This window comes from Lathamus discolor, chromosome 2, assembly GCF_037157495.1.
Source record: "Lathamus discolor isolate bLatDis1 chromosome 2, bLatDis1.hap1, whole genome shotgun sequence".
NCBI classification, from domain to species: domain Eukaryota; kingdom Metazoa; phylum Chordata; class Aves; order Psittaciformes; family Psittacidae; genus Lathamus; species Lathamus discolor.
The window spans coordinates 141522105-141538108 of NC_088885.1; positions in this window are offsets into that span (position 1 = coordinate 141522105).

The window sequence follows — 16004 nt, forward strand, 5'->3', positions numbered from 1 at the left end:
GATAAAACTCTGTGCTTTCTGTACAGATGACAGAAAATGATAGGCCTCTTGGGCAGGTGAGTTAGAGAGAAATTAAGAGTTCCATTTGCTGTCAAGGTAGCTTAGATACTAGGATGAGTAACTAGAATTGGATGACATAAATATTTCCCCAGTAGATTTAAATATTTGTGCTGAATCTCATATTTAGCTTGAATCCGAAGGGTTAGAATTCCAATTTTTATGTGGCACAGCATGGAAAAAAATTCTCTTCTACTAGTACCAGCAGCACATGCTATCCCCAGAAGAGAAAAGCAACTAACCACTTGGTTTCTATGACACCAGGGAGTAAAATCTGAAGTGTGGTTCAAAAATCAGTAGTGGTGATGAAAACTTGATGTTATTGCAAAAGTCCCAAGATTTTATCATTGCCTATTAAACACAGTCTATTGTAATACCTGGAAAAATAGATAATTCTGGAGTAAATTATCTAAGCGGAAATAGCTGTGTATGCAGTATTCAGTTGCATATTGAACAGAATTATTGCTGTTGGATGCAGCAAAATGGCAACATATGCACTATTCATTTGTAAAATAAATGACACGAATGAGAGCCACATGGATGGAATATATTGAAATAATTGAGACGAAGAACATGTGAGATCTATCATAATTTATAAAAAAAGTAACAAAAATTCAAAAGCAAGTGCAATTTTTGGTACTGAGGAGTTAGAGTAATTGGCATGATATATTACCATTCTTTTAAAAAAGAATGGTAATATTTTACCATGGTAATAATTTTTTTTTTTTTAAAGTTGTTAATTTATTTTGCCTTCAAGTTAGAATATCAGGTTTTGGCATGGTAACATCAGAAGCAGAGATATATACAAGTAGTTTCTGTTCTGCAGAAACAGACATTCAAGTATCATGGGCTAATTTGGATACTAACATGTAGATACGGAGCACGAAGCAGAGGCTTTTCCCAGGGTATCTTGGCTTCAGGGCTGTGCTCCACAATGCAAGGGTCCCTACCCTTGGATTACCCTTGGATTAAATCTGAAAGAGATATAAATATTAAAACCAAAGCATTTACTTTCTAGATCCCTCTTCTCCACAGTGAAAATTGTAATCTTGCATTTAAGGGTGAAGTCTTGTCATACAATAACTGGCGATAAACAAGAGCAGTAAAAAGATGTCATAAACAGGTCACGTGAATTTTGGTTCCATGAAATCAACAGCCTCACAAGGGTATTTTTCTTAGATGATCAAGCTGTCTTTGGTACCGTTTTAAAACTAAATATCTGTTCCCACAAATGCTATTTGGATATTCTAGCTCTGCTTTTTCGATAGTCCAGCTGGGAGAAGTGCCTGCATGTGAAGGTCTCCAAAGAAGTCTAAGCTGGGTGCTCACCCCTCTCCATAGGGACTGTGCTCACCTCAGGGGTCAGTTTGGGTGGTGCCAAACCAGCAAGAACCTTAAAGCCAGCCTATATGGCAGTAAGAGTGCTGTGCTGAAGAAAACATTTCTTCATCCAGGGGGAATTCATGATAGCTTCCTTAACTGCTGTTTCAATACCTCCCTAGGAAATGAAACAAAAGAGTGTAGTTTTCCTCAGCCTGAGGAGCAGCAGAAAAATACCTTAACCAGGCTACAGGACTTATCTCTACATTCACTGCATTTGTTATTTATAGTCAATTGTGAAATACTTCTTAGACCAGGAACTGAAATGTAAGACTCATGAGAGATGTGGGATTCAAAGACTACCAGATCTTCATCCCAGCCAGACTTAGTGAATCTAAGTCTCCTGCTTCTCATGTAAATTCTCCAACATCTATATCCAATGTAGTTATATGCATATGTATATATATATATAATGTGTTTATATATGGGTATATAGTACACACATGCACATACACACACATATCTAAACATAAATAAGAGGGCACAGTTTCATCAGCGTCATCACCTCCCTTGACTTGATATTCTTAATCTATATGACTGTGGCTTAAATGAGATGAAAATTAAGCATGTTGGTTTTTTACAAGGTCACATTCTTTAAAATGATTCCAAACATTGCATTTAAATTTATACAGTTCATAAATAATTCCAGTATATTGCTATGCTTAGAGTGAGAGTGAGTCCTTGGAATCACACAGGTTTTGCAATGAAAAAAATGCACAGATGGGTTTACGTAAGGAAAGTTTCACTGTTACCACTAGATTCTGTGAAAATGAAGCCAAGCCACTCAGCGAGACCTGGACAGGCTGGAGAGTTGGGCGGGGAGAAACTTGATGAAATTTAACAAGGGCAAGTGTAGAGTCTTGCATCTGGGGAAGAACAACCCCATGTACCAGTACAGGTTGGGGGTTGACCTGCTGGAAAGTAGTGAACGGGAAAGGGACCTGGGGGTCCTGGTGGATAGGAGGATGACCATGAGCCAGCAATGTGCTCTTGTGGCCAAGAAGGCAAATGGCATCTTAGGGTGCATTAGAAAGGGAGTGGTTAGTAGGTCAAGAGAGGTTCTCCTCCCCCTCTACTCAGCCTTGGTGAGGCCGCATCTGGAATATTGCGTCCAGTTCTGGGCCCCTCTGTTCAAGAAGGACAGGGAATTGCTTGAAGGAGTCCAGCGCAGAGCCACAAAGATGATTAAGGGAGTGGAACATCTCCCTTATGAGGAGAGGCTGAGGGAGCTGGGTCTCTTTAGCTTGCAAAAGAGGAGACTGAGGGGTGACCTCATCAATGTTTACAAATATGTAAAGGGTAGGTGTCAGGATGATGGAGCTAGGCTTTTTTTCAGTGATATCCAGTGATAGGACAAGGGGCAATGGGTGTAAACTGGAACATAGGAAGTTCCACGTTAACATCAGGAAGAACTTCTCTACTGTAAGAGTGACAGAGCACTGGAACAGGTTGCCCAGGGGGGTTGTGGAGTCTCCTACACTGGAGATATTCAAGGCCCGCCTGGACAAGTTCCTGTGTGATGTACTGTAGGTTACCCTGCTCTTGCAGGGGGGTTGGACTAGATGATCTTTTGAGGTCCCTTCCAACCCTTGGGATTCTGTGATTCTGTGATTCTGTGAAAGCACAATGCACTAATCAGATTAGCCCAGTGTCAAGGTTTCTGTGTAAAACTGCACACAATATCAGAACAGTGCGGTGTTAGTGTGATAGTACTGCTGTTACAAGCAAACCTATACTGCTAGTGTCATATGAATGTTTTATACAGAGAAAGTTTGCTAGTACTGTCATGGCCCTAAAATATGAAGGTTTCATTATTGTGTTTCTTGAATTTGTAACATTTTAGGGATGATCTTTCACTCAGTGGAAGATGTTTTTCTATGTATGTCTGATTTCTCTCATTATTTATTTTAATTAAGTTTACCTTGACAATAAGTATTCCTGCCATGCCTTCCTTAATTATAAGACTTGTTTACTTGACACTAAGGCAGTAAGGAAACATTTTACTGTAATAAAGATTTTGACACTTCTGTTGAAACTTTAATTTTACACTGACCATATACTTTTTCACCTTAAATCTCCAGATTAGTCACTACAAAAATGAAATCACACTGAATTATGGAAAATAAAACTAACTTGAATTTCTTCAAGTCTAACAATATTGGCACTTTCTAATTACATTAAGTACAGAATTTATATTTGCTTTCTAAAGTGCTGTAGATATGCACCATCTTTCACTCTTAGCAACCATCATAATGAGGCTATTATTCTTGCTGGCTTTTATTCTCCAAAACAAATGATCTCTATTATATTAACCTCCCTATGGCAACATATATTCACATGTATTAGCAAAACAGAGTATTTGATTGTTTGTTTTCTCTTCCTACGACAGAAACCCCACAACCAGACCCTATTTCCAGACAAAGAGTTAAATGTTTATTCTTCTTGGTGAGTTTACTAATCCACAATTTGTTATTTGATTGCACAGTGTTTTGAAACAAGATTTAAAACTCCTGGTAAAATAGCTGTACATCATGACAATGTTGTGTCCTTCATATTAGTTGCTCCCGACCTGTCTCTCACAAACCTCTGACACTGGAAGTGGCCCCTTGTTTTTTTTTTTTCACTACATGCTTTTCCAAGTGGACTAGGAGAACAGAATATGTTGCTTTCTGTAACAGATTGCTTCCTGGCTCCCTGGGAATGATAATGGCTTAACAGTTATAATGATGGGATGGAACAGAAAGGAGAATATCTCTGGGATCTAGAGAGGAAGGAATATTTGGAATCTGAACTTAAATTTTCTGGGTTTTTCTTGGACTGATGACGTTCCTTTGTATTGCCCTTCAAATGCACTGTCATGGAACAACAGGGCACAAAACTTTTAAAGAAGTATTTCAAAGGATTCTTTAGATTTACATTTAACAGTCTGCTATATTTAAAACCATGATTTACTTTGACTCAAGTGGGTTAAATGACATCATTATTATACTGTGGGAGAAAGAAGTAGGTTTAAGTTGGAAATAATGTTGTTCAGCATCTTATCAACCATATTTATAAAAGTATTAATATTACATAAGGGCAAAAAATTGAGCTAAAATCCTGAAAAATGTGTTTTATATTGTAAACTTCATAAACCATTGACACTGAGCTGCTTTAGCATCTGGCACAACTACTTTTCTTGGCAAAAGAACAAAAAAATCATGTACCATATTTTCTCCTTGTTCTCAGATTTCTTTTGTATTGACTGATACATTTATGGCATATGACTTCATATACGTGCAGACAAATGTGTGAATAACTACAGAGAAAATTAGTTAACTCGATATTTTAATCGTCAGCTAAATCTGTTGATGTCTGAGAAAAAAAATCTGGACATTTTAGGGGTGCAAGATTTTGTCTCTTATTTAGTCTTTTTGGAAAGCAAAATAAGATTGTAAGAAAGAGAAATATTTTTAGCAGTAACGTGTCTACTGAAACATGCATTTTTTTCATAAAAAATGAATAATATAGTATGTATAATTATTGTAACAGTAATGGTATAGCTATATATGTTGATGAAATAGAGAAGAACAAAAAATTTCTTTAAAATACCAAATTTTCCACCTACAGCTGGTATTAAAGATAGATTTATGGTGCATACTAAACTATTTCATTGTATTTTGGTAGTTTCTTTAATACAGAGGTATATTTAAAATAGCTGAAAATAGCAGCATTACTGTTCCCTGAGGAACAGAAATTTCGATTTTAGAATAAGTTTGGACAAAGTAGACCTTCAATAATGAAAAAGTAAAAGAAACTACTCTTTTCATGGCAAATCTTGGAGAATAGATGTAAAATCATTTAAAACTGAAAGAGCATAATACTGAGGATCAAAAATAACTCAGCAGAATAAACAACTGTAATGATATCTCTAGTGCTGTGCACTTTCAAATTCCTTAAATGAGATATCTATTATTTTAGAATTTTCATGAAGTTTGAGAGAAGAGAGGGAATAACATAAATAAACACAACTTTATGCTCAAATAATTTTACAATTCTTTCTGACTTAAAAATCTTCCTCATTATTTTGTTAATATCTATTACCTTCATCGTGTCAGGTTTGCTACATCAAGCCTTAGCAAAACAAGATGTGTGTACACACATCTGTTCTGTGACTTTGGTTTACCTCTGCTCCTAACTCCACATTTCTAACAATTTTCTGAAAATGGCTGTTGTCTTTTAAGTGAATGTGCCAGCTCTTTAGGGAAGATGTTTATCACCTCCTAACTGGTGCCATAAAGGGACTATGTGCAGTGCTACCAGGTTTTATGCTGCTTTACTTCTCTGTACCTTGTCGCTCTTGCTCAGAGCTTTTTATCTGTCTTAGCTTTTCACATTTTTCTTACAGTGGAAGTGTTCATTCATCTGTAGTTGAAATGGTACCTGATATGAGTAGATAACACTTCTGGAGTGAGTTTCTGAATACATTTCTGTTGGAGATAGTTATTACTATCTATCTAATTAAGAGATGTGCTCACTGGTAACTGAAGATCTTAGCTGTAATTTGTTTCTAAGAATTTTACTTTCCTGTTAACTGAAAACTATCTACAAATTCAATAAACTCATTAACCTTCATATTACTATTACAATGGACTGGAACACAGAAGTTCTGGGAATCAAGTTTAAAAGAAAATGTGAAAGACAAAAAAGTTCAAACGGAATTATAAACTGCTGTCTGCCATTTGTGGTAGCCATTTTGTGAAAAAGCAAAACCAAACCAAACCAAACCCAAAACCAAAACCACATCAAACCACAAAAAAAGCAAACAAACTATCTTTGATATTTCTGTACAAGATAATATCATGGTAACAGGCTATATGATTCAAAGTTCAGATGAATTTCTGGTAGATATTATATATAGACTAGAGAAATAGGTTAGCACGTCAAACAGGGAAAGATGAGATGTGGCTCCCCCATTGCTCTACTTGATTAAATTTATTGAAGAAGCAAACAACATGGCACAAAAGACAGGTATAAATTTTGTATATTGAAATATACTGTTCTGACTCCTGTACAACAAGGACACGTTATACTTACACTACCTTCTGAAAAGGATGCTAATGTGTTTAGTCAGTGAAGTATCTCTCATAGCAGGAGAGACAGAGAGCAGTGGCTGTTTATCCCAGACATGAGAAGGCTCAGGGAAACCTTACCCATGTGCATAAATACCTGATGAAAGGGGTACAGAAGAGAGAAGCAGACTCTTCTGAGTAGTGCCCGGTGACAGGACAGAAGCAATGGGCAAAATCAGAAAAAAGCTTTTGTGCTGTGAGAGTGGTATGGAGCGAGCTGCTGAGGAGCCTCCATCCTTGAAGGTATTCAAAACCTGATTGGAGATGGTCCTGAGCAGCCAGTTCTGGCTGACCCTGCTGTGAGCAGGGCTGGACTGACAAGCCTTGTCAGCCTCAGCCATGCTGCTGTTCCTTTTGGTGATATAGGAAGAGAATTTTCATCGTAACAACTTGTTGAAATTTGGCTGCGTTGTTAGAGTTGCATAAGAAAAAACTTTCACATTTTGAATTAAGAATACCTAGTGCTAATATAAATGTTACTTGATGCCCCTTTTCATTACATTTCTGATCAGTGCTTGACATATATCTCACAGTTCCTGTATTATATTTCAATTGGTAGTATTAAGAAAAGTGGTTATTAGCCACACTTAAGAAATCTTTTTAAGTCACAGTCTTGTTTGGTGCAAATTTAAAAAAACTTTTTGTTTATGTGAACAAAAGATTAACAGTAGCATGCTTCCTTTCCAAAGAAAGAATTCAAGGATTCAAGATAATTAGACTGAGAAATCAATACTTGTAAGAATTATTAAAAAGATTCATGTAAAGTCAATAAAACTGTTGCAAACTGTTATCTCATGAAAAAGTATAATTATTTTTAAAAAGCTGATTGAAAGATTAAAAGAATGAGACTTGTAATATAATTAGTAATTTTCTCCTAAAAGCCATTAAGTTTAGGCATTCATTCATCAAGTGTGATACATGCATATCTTATATACAAAAGGTCAGAATGGATTTTCATACTTTGAGGGCTTATTTTCATAGATTAAAACTGAATAAGAAAGGTTATATAGTTTTTGGCTACAGTTCCACTAGAACATAATAATTTTAGATACATACGAGTGTTACAGAAGGATGTTTAAGTTTAGAGATTTAGCAGATAACAAAAAAACCATTGCTGTTTGCTCATACCAGCACATAGAAAGTGCAGAGCAAGCCAAATGCATCCTAAAAGGAGATTATAGCTTTTTGCTTAAAACAGGAAAAAAATTTGATGGTATGTTTGGCGAAAGTAGAGAGTCTTCTTTAACTTGCAAGGCTGGTTCTCTCCTCTCCATCCAGAATTGCTGTTTGAAGTGCCAGTCTTGCAACTTCTAGTTAAGAAGAGGTTTTTACATCAGCTTGATGTGCACCTACTGCAGCTATTCTTATACCACTTCAATGAGCCATGCAGGAACCTCTCCCATCATACTGTCCAGACCCAGAGAAGTGCTATGTCTGCCTGAACTTTTTCTGTCTCTGATCACTGACCGAACAGTTGCAAAGTCCATAGGAATAGGAGAAGTGGGAAATGACTTTAAATTGAAAGAAGGTAGATTTAGATTAGACAATAGGAAGAAATTATTCACTATGATGGCAGTGAGACGCTGGCACAGGTTGCCCAGAGAAGCTGGGGCTACCCCATCCCTTGGCAGTGTTCAATATCAGGTTGGATGGAGCTTTGAACAACCAGGTCTAGTGGGAGGTGTCCCTGCCAGCAGCAGGGGGTTGTAACTAGATGATCTTTAAGGTACCTTCCAACTCTAATCTTTCTATCATTATACGAATTCACATTCTTACCAGTGATCCTGTTGTCAGCTGAGAATCCATCACCTTGCTTTGACCAAAGATTTTTTAATTTTAACTAATGCATATCACAGCTTTCATAGTGAGTTATATGCTGGCTTGCTCTTGTAAGAGCCAGCACTGCTATTATCCTGTAAACAGCAGGTTTCAAAAGGAATTCCTTTGGTGAGTCTACCTTCAGTGCTGCGCCCCTCAAATTTACAGTTCATCCCTGCAGAGGGTTGCCTTGCTGGTTCAATATCTGTGTTTAAAGCAATACTTTGATTGCAGTTCTTCTCATAATGCCTTCCACTTACTGAATTTGTTTTCTTTAGGTAGTGCATTGGAAGGCCATTTGAAAATGCATTTTTAATAAACATATATAGTGAGAGGGGAGAGAGAGAGTGGGGACAGAGACCTTAGCCCTATACAGGTGTCTAAACTGATTGGTTTTGTTCTACAATACCTTTGAAGATACTTTAGAAAAAGACATTTAATGAACTATTGTTCCATGACATATATTTAAACTAAAGCAATCAAGAAACAAATATTTTAGGAAAAACACTACTATCTCCTTAAATAATATTATCATACATTTGGTACTGATTTATCCTTGAGAAAAATAATTTCATTGCTCTAAATGAGCATTTACAGTATATTTTGGACCTATTACAAGAACTGTTGAAGTGAGAAGGTTTTGGGATGACCTGAATAATTTTCTTGAAGCTTTACTATTCTTGAGTGACCTATCTCACATGGGTGCCAAAGCAGCCTTCATGCCAATCCACACTATGCTATCAAATTAATTTTCTCTCCCTCATCTAACATAGTTTTCAGCATCTGTTCCAAAGCCAAACTGCCATGATGAGAATCACAAGTTTGGAGAAGGAAGGGATGAAAATTACATAAACCTGACAATGTTTTGACAGAAACTTGTCCAAGGTGGTAGGACAGATCTTTGTGAGGCGCGTATCAAAACTGCAGGTCATATAGAAGAGACTGGGACAAATTCTGCTCTCATTTGACAGTCAAGCTGTGTTATAACTGGTAGGTTTCTTTGTGTAAGTGAGAGGGGGCTTTAGCTCAGCATTTATCTAATAGGTTAAATGTAAATACAGTCCAGTAGGGAACTGTATTTCCCAACTAATCTGCATTACTTCTGGGAGTTAAACTATGTGTGTCCCTTTCTTATATTAAAGAAAATGAGTAGGAGAAATATAATCTAATCACTTGCTGATATTTCATAGAGGTGGGAGTAGGAAGAGGCTTTAGGTTTCTTCAACTGTTTATTCTACTTTATTTTTCTTCCGAACATGATTCTCTCTTCTCAGGAAAACTGCTGTTTCGGATGCAGTCTTACTGAACCTCTGCCCAGTGTTTAAACCAAATTGAATCTGAGCCATTTCCAGGAAGGCTGGGAGGAGATGTGAAAATTGTTTGGAACTAAGATTAAAAAAATAAATGTGGTATCTCTGCACTGCTACTTTCATTTGGGATCTGAATTCAGATCAGATGGGCCACACTTACCACAACTCCTGGGAGGACCCAGCCAGGAAAAGTTCATTCTTAGGCTGTCAAAAGAGACACACGCATTTTATAAGTGACCTTGACAGCAAATTCTTTGATCTCTCACGCTATTGGTCCTTTAGGGCCAAACTGGGAAGGAACACCTAGTACAGCAGGGAAGGAGAAGGTGAACTCTGGCCATAATCCTTCCTGCCCCATAGAAGGCCCATGGAAACTAGACCCCTGCCTGCCAGGAGAGACCTTTTGGTAAAGATCAGAAGCAAAATGTTTGCTAGTAGCAGAAAATATTTACAACTATTTATGATGACAAATCTAATGTGACCAAGAAAAAGCACTTCTAACCTACCTGGTAAACATTTTCACTTTCATCTGCACTGCTCAAGTGAATATAGGAGCATTGAAGAGAGACACTCTGTAGCAGGATTCAACCTGTGCAATTATGTTTATTTACAGTGAAACACCTCCTTTTTGAAATTCCTTTGTGTATATGCAGTGCTGGTATTTTTCCATACCTCCTCAATCTCTAAAGGTGCTGCCTGTTATTGCTTAGTTGTGGTAGCAGTGATAAGAGGAAGTTGTCTTCCTAGCTGCTGAAGAAGACCCACATGGGATTTCTCTCAGGGGACAAAGAAACGGTGAAGGGTAGAGAAGGAACAGGGAGATGAATTTTTTGTAGGAGTCATTCTGTTTTAATTAGTGGGATAAAGTGAACACAAAGGTGTTAGCTGTTTCATAGAGGGAAGGATGGAAGTTCTCTTTTTGCTCTGCTTTTAGAAACACTTTCCAAATCTCTTTAATGCAATGATCTATTTTTTTTTTTTTTTTTGTGATTTTTTTCCTCATTTCTGAGCTGGATAAATCAAAGTTAATTCCAGTGGAAAGAATTTCTATAGACACAAAGCTCCTCTGAACTAAGGTTGTGCAATTAGAAGCTGAAGAAACTTATCTAGACTATGAATTGATGAGTCAGTTACGAATAGCAGGAGTGATTTATTAAACATTCTGGCTAATATCTAAAGCTAACTAATGAACCTAAAGATACCACTAAAATATTCAAGTGTAGCTGTTCTCTCCCCAATCCCCACTTGTTATCTTTTTAATGCCTTCCTATTCCTCAGCTAATTAGTGAATTACAAGAAAGTGTCATTCATTTGTACATTTTAATCAATACAGAATGACACCATTTTACTTTTCTTGCTCATGCCTTAGTGTGGGTGAATCACACGGAAATCTGCTTAGTGTCTCAGTAAAGATAGTACTTATCCACAGTTCTAGTTGTTAACACACAACATTAAATGTATTTCTGATGTTTTCAACATTGTTTTCAAAGTCTGGTTAAGAAGAGTTTCCTTCTTCAAAAAGCATATTCATGCCTCTAAACAAAAAGAACACCATGCTTCCTGATCCCATCCTGATCCTTTTCTATCTTTTCCGCACACTTCTGCAAAAAGGAATCTGCAGGCATCCAGACCAATGTTCCTTCACATTTCTTCATTGAATTCCTTTCTGTCTGCTTCTGCATATTATAGCAAGTAAATAATTAAAACTCAGAATAGATTACCATCAACCACATTAGCTCCTACCTCTCATTGATCTCAGTACCTAGGGCAAAATTACTAGTGCTAGAGACATAAATATTAATGCAGTCAAGAATAAAACCCAACACCCTTAGGTGTTAGTTTTGATTTTGAAATTAAGATGAATTTGTAATTCTCTTTTATTTCAAAGTTAATTTTTTTTTACTTTAACTTATCGAAAGGAAGAACAATACTACTAGATTTTAGTCTTAGCTACAAACAGCTTATGATATCAGCAACTCAGTGGCAATAGTTGGATTCGGAAGGCCTCACACAAAATCAGATTAAGCCAAATGAAAACCAGCTCTAGTGCCAAGTACTTATCTCTCAAGCTATGTCTGTGAAAGTGATAGCACTGCCAAAATAAAGAGCAGTACCTTAGGACTGGGTGTTGGCAACTACTGTGGGTTTTGGAGTTAACCTAAGCTGGAGGTGTCTTACATAACATACAGTAACAATGTTTAGTATAGAAATAATTATGATTTCTTTTTATTGCTTTAGATGTCTTTTCATTGTGTGCAAATTAGTTCTTTAAGGTGCTTTTCAAGTCAGTGTAAATTCTTGGTAAATTTAGCACATATAAGCAGTTCTGTCTGTCTCATGAATAACTGGTGACTATGCTTATTTTCCATACTTAAAAGTGTTGTTAACTCTGTCTCTGACTTAAACATTCTATTGGCATACTGTTATGACACATCTTCTCAAAAAATACACCTTGCTATTGTTTTACCTTTTTTTCATCTATATTTTTTTTGTTCGTAGATATCTATGGACTGTTTAGTCCCTTCAGCTGAATCAACTACTGGTTTGGAGCTTATGCTGTCCAAGAGGGGCTTGTAATTTTATCCATAATGGACAAAAGAGAATGAAGAAAGGGTTATGTTTCTCATTTTGTATATGTTAGGGGCTGGATGGAAACACAAGTTGTACAGCATGTAGAGAGTATTGCTCACATCTGTAGTTTCATACATATGGTACTATTCAAATCTTATTCATGATGAAGACTGTTTAAAATTTTACTGAATTTCTAAATGAGTTCTCTATCTCTAGATGGCATTGAAATCTCTATCAGAAACAGACCAAGCTTCCCTTCTTTCCCAGATCTAACTTCCATCAAAAGACATAGCCAAGAATGGCTTCTTTCAGAATGAAAATGTGCTTGTCCTGCTTGGATGGATTTAATTTTGTTTTCACTTCATGGCTCTATTCAACTTTTAGCTAATTGTGTTTTTTCCTGATTCACTGCTAGCAAGCAATAATACTCTTAGTTGCACATGCAATTTAAACATTTATCTCTTTCATGCCTATATGTGGAGACCTATTATCATATGCAGGCCACAAAGCGGGACATATTATTTGGAAAAGAGTTTGAAGAAGAAATCCCTCACCTGTGAAATGGTCTGTTTCCACACCACAAAGGTGTAAAATGAGACAGCAAGAGCTATGTGCCTTTGGGAAGTCTGGTGTGTGCTGAGCAAGCAATAAGAATAGCATCAGTATACCGCTGTGTATTCTAGGAGGTGCATATAGAATCATAGAATCATAGAATAGTTAGAGTTGGAAAGGACCTCAAGATCATCTAGTTCCAACCCCCCTGCCATGGACAGGGACACCTCACACTAAACCATCCCACACAAAGCTTCATCCAACCTGGCCTTGAACACTGCCAGGGATGGAGCACTCACAACCTCCCTGGGCAACCCATTCCAGTGCCTCACCACCCTAACAGGAAAGAATTTCCTCCTTATATCCAATCTAAACTTCCCCTGTTTAAGTTTTAACCCGTTACCCCTTGTCCTGTCACTACAGTTCCTGACGAAGAGTCCCTCCCCAGCCTATAGGCCTATAGGCCCCCTCCAGGTACTGGAAGTCTGCTATTAGGTCCCCACGCAGCCTTCTCTTCTCCAGGCTCAACAGCCCCAACTTCCTCAGCCTGTCTTCATACAGGAGGTGCTCCAGTCCCCTGATCATCCTCGTGGCCCTCCTCTGGACTTGTGCCAGCAGTTCCATGTCCTTTTCATGTTGAGGACACCAGAACTGAGCACAATACTCCAGGTGAGGTCTCACAAGAGCAGAATAGAGGGGCAGGATCACCTCCTTCAACCTGCTGGTCACACTCCTTTTGATGCAGCCCAGGATACGGTTGGCTTTCTGGGCTGCAAGCACACACTGCCGGCTCATGTTCATTTTCTCTTCGACCAGCACCCCCAAGTCCTTCTCTGCAGGGCCGCTCTCAATCTCTTCTTTGCCTAATCTGTAGCTGTGCCTGGGATTGCTCCGACCCAGGTGTAGGACCTTGCACTTGTCGTGGTTGAACTTCACAAAGTTGGCATCAGCCCACCTCACAAGCGTGTCAAGGTCCCTCTGGATGGCATCACTTCCCTCCAGCGTATCAACCGGACCACACAGCTTGGTGTCATCGGCAAACTTGCTGAGGGCGCACTCAATCCCACTGTCCATGTCAGCAATGAAGATGTTAAACAAGACCAGTCTCAACACCGATCCCTGAGGGACACCACTCGTTACTGGTCTCCAGCCGGACATTGAGCCATTGACCACAACTCTTTGTGTGCGGCCGTCCAGCCAGTTCTTTATCCACCGAGTGGTCCATCCATCAAATTGATATCTCTCCAATTTAGAGAGAAGGATGTTGTGTGGGACAGTGTCAAACACTTTGCACAAGTCCGGGTAGATGACACCAACTGCTTTACCCTTATCCATCAATTCTGTAACCCCATCATAGAAGGCCACCAAATTGGTCAGGCAGGATTTCCCCTTAGTGAAGCCATGCTGGCTGTCACCAAGCACCTTGTTGTTTTTCGTGTGCCTTAGCATGCCTTCCATGAGAATGTGCTCCAAGACTTTGCCAGGCACAGAGGTGAGACTGACGGGTCTGTAGTTTCCTGGGTCATCTATTTTCCCCTTCGTGAAAATGGGGGTTATATTTCCCTTTTTCCAGTTGTCAAGAACTTCACCTGACTGCCATGATTTTTCAAATATGATGGCCAGTGGCTTAGGAACTTCATTCGCCAGCTCCTTCGGGACCTGCGGATGGATTCCATCAGGTCCCATGGATGGATTCCATCAGGTCACACGGACTTGTGCGTGTTCAGATTTTTAAGGTGGTCTCGAACTAGATATGTCCTGTCTGCTCTGCACACGCTTTGTCCTACCATCTCAGAAAAGATATAAGATCTGGAATAGGGTCAGAGAAGGATGTCTGCAAGTGTGGAAGAGCTTCCATACTAAGAAAGTTATGTAGACCAGAACATGTCAAGCTGTAAAAGAGATGACTGAGGGGCTCTAGCTGAAGCCTGTGAAACTGTGAGGAGAACTTAAGCAACCGTTTCTCTCTTTTCTAGTACAGGGCCAAATGAAACTAGTAACTAACTGACTAAAACTGAAAAAAAAAAAAAAAGCAGGCATTTTATGTATCTAGTAGTCAAGCTATAGAACTGCTCACCAAAATACATCACAGACAGTGTGCTAGTGACTGAGTTTCATATATAGTGGGTGAGATATACACTGAGTGGTATGGATGTTCATTCCACCTTGTTAAATTCTAGGTGGAGTAACACTGTTCCTATGGAGAAATCTGCCTGAACCAGGAAATGAGAACATATTTAGCATAATTGGCTGACACTAGGTACTTACTTATTTTCTGCCTATGTACTACCTGGCTTTTGTGTTATTCAGCTCCTCAGAGCTCTGGATGTCAAAGCAAATAAACTCACTAAAAAAATTAAAATAAAGGTGTGGGGTTTTTTTATTATTATTTATTTTTTTATTCTGCCTCTATCAATTATCTCATTTGATGAAAATATTACATAAAATAAAACCTTGTCATAGAGTGATTGTTTAATCTTGTATAGCATCATAGAATGGTTTGGGTCGGAAAGGACCTTAAAGACCATCCATTTCCAACCCCTCTGCCACAGGCAGTGGCATCTTCCACTAGAACAGGTTGCTCAAACCAGCATCCAACCTGGCCATGAACACTGCCAAGGATGGGGTATTCACAGCTCCCTTGGGCAGCTTGTTCCAGTGCCTCAGCACCCTCACAGAAGAGAATTTCTTCCTTATATCCAAACTAAATCCCCCCATGTTTATGTTTGAACCAGTTTCCCCTTGTCCTGTCGCTACAGTCACTGATTAGAAGTCCCTCTCTGGCATTCTTGTAGGCCCCCTTCAGATACTGAAAAATATAAGTGAGTAAACACTAATGTTACAGGACCTATGTTTATTTTTTTCATCACACTATTTCTTTTAATTCTTTTGTTCATTCTCTGGCATCGTTTTATTCAACACATGTCTATGAGTCACTCCTCCTGCATACTTGCAAGAGAATCTCCCTCTCTGACATGAGATCTTCATTCCTTGATGGTGAGGTAAGCCCCTCCCTGAAAAACAGGATGGATGAAGATGAAACTCACATTTTTCTTGTTTTTCCACTAAAATACTCTTTCTTTACAAATGAGGTATTTCCCTTAAGATCTTCTAGTTAAATTAAAGGTAAGGATTTGCATATGCAGTGGTAAATGAAAACCATTGATTTTAAGATTCATTACATTGATGTAAACTGGCAATAACA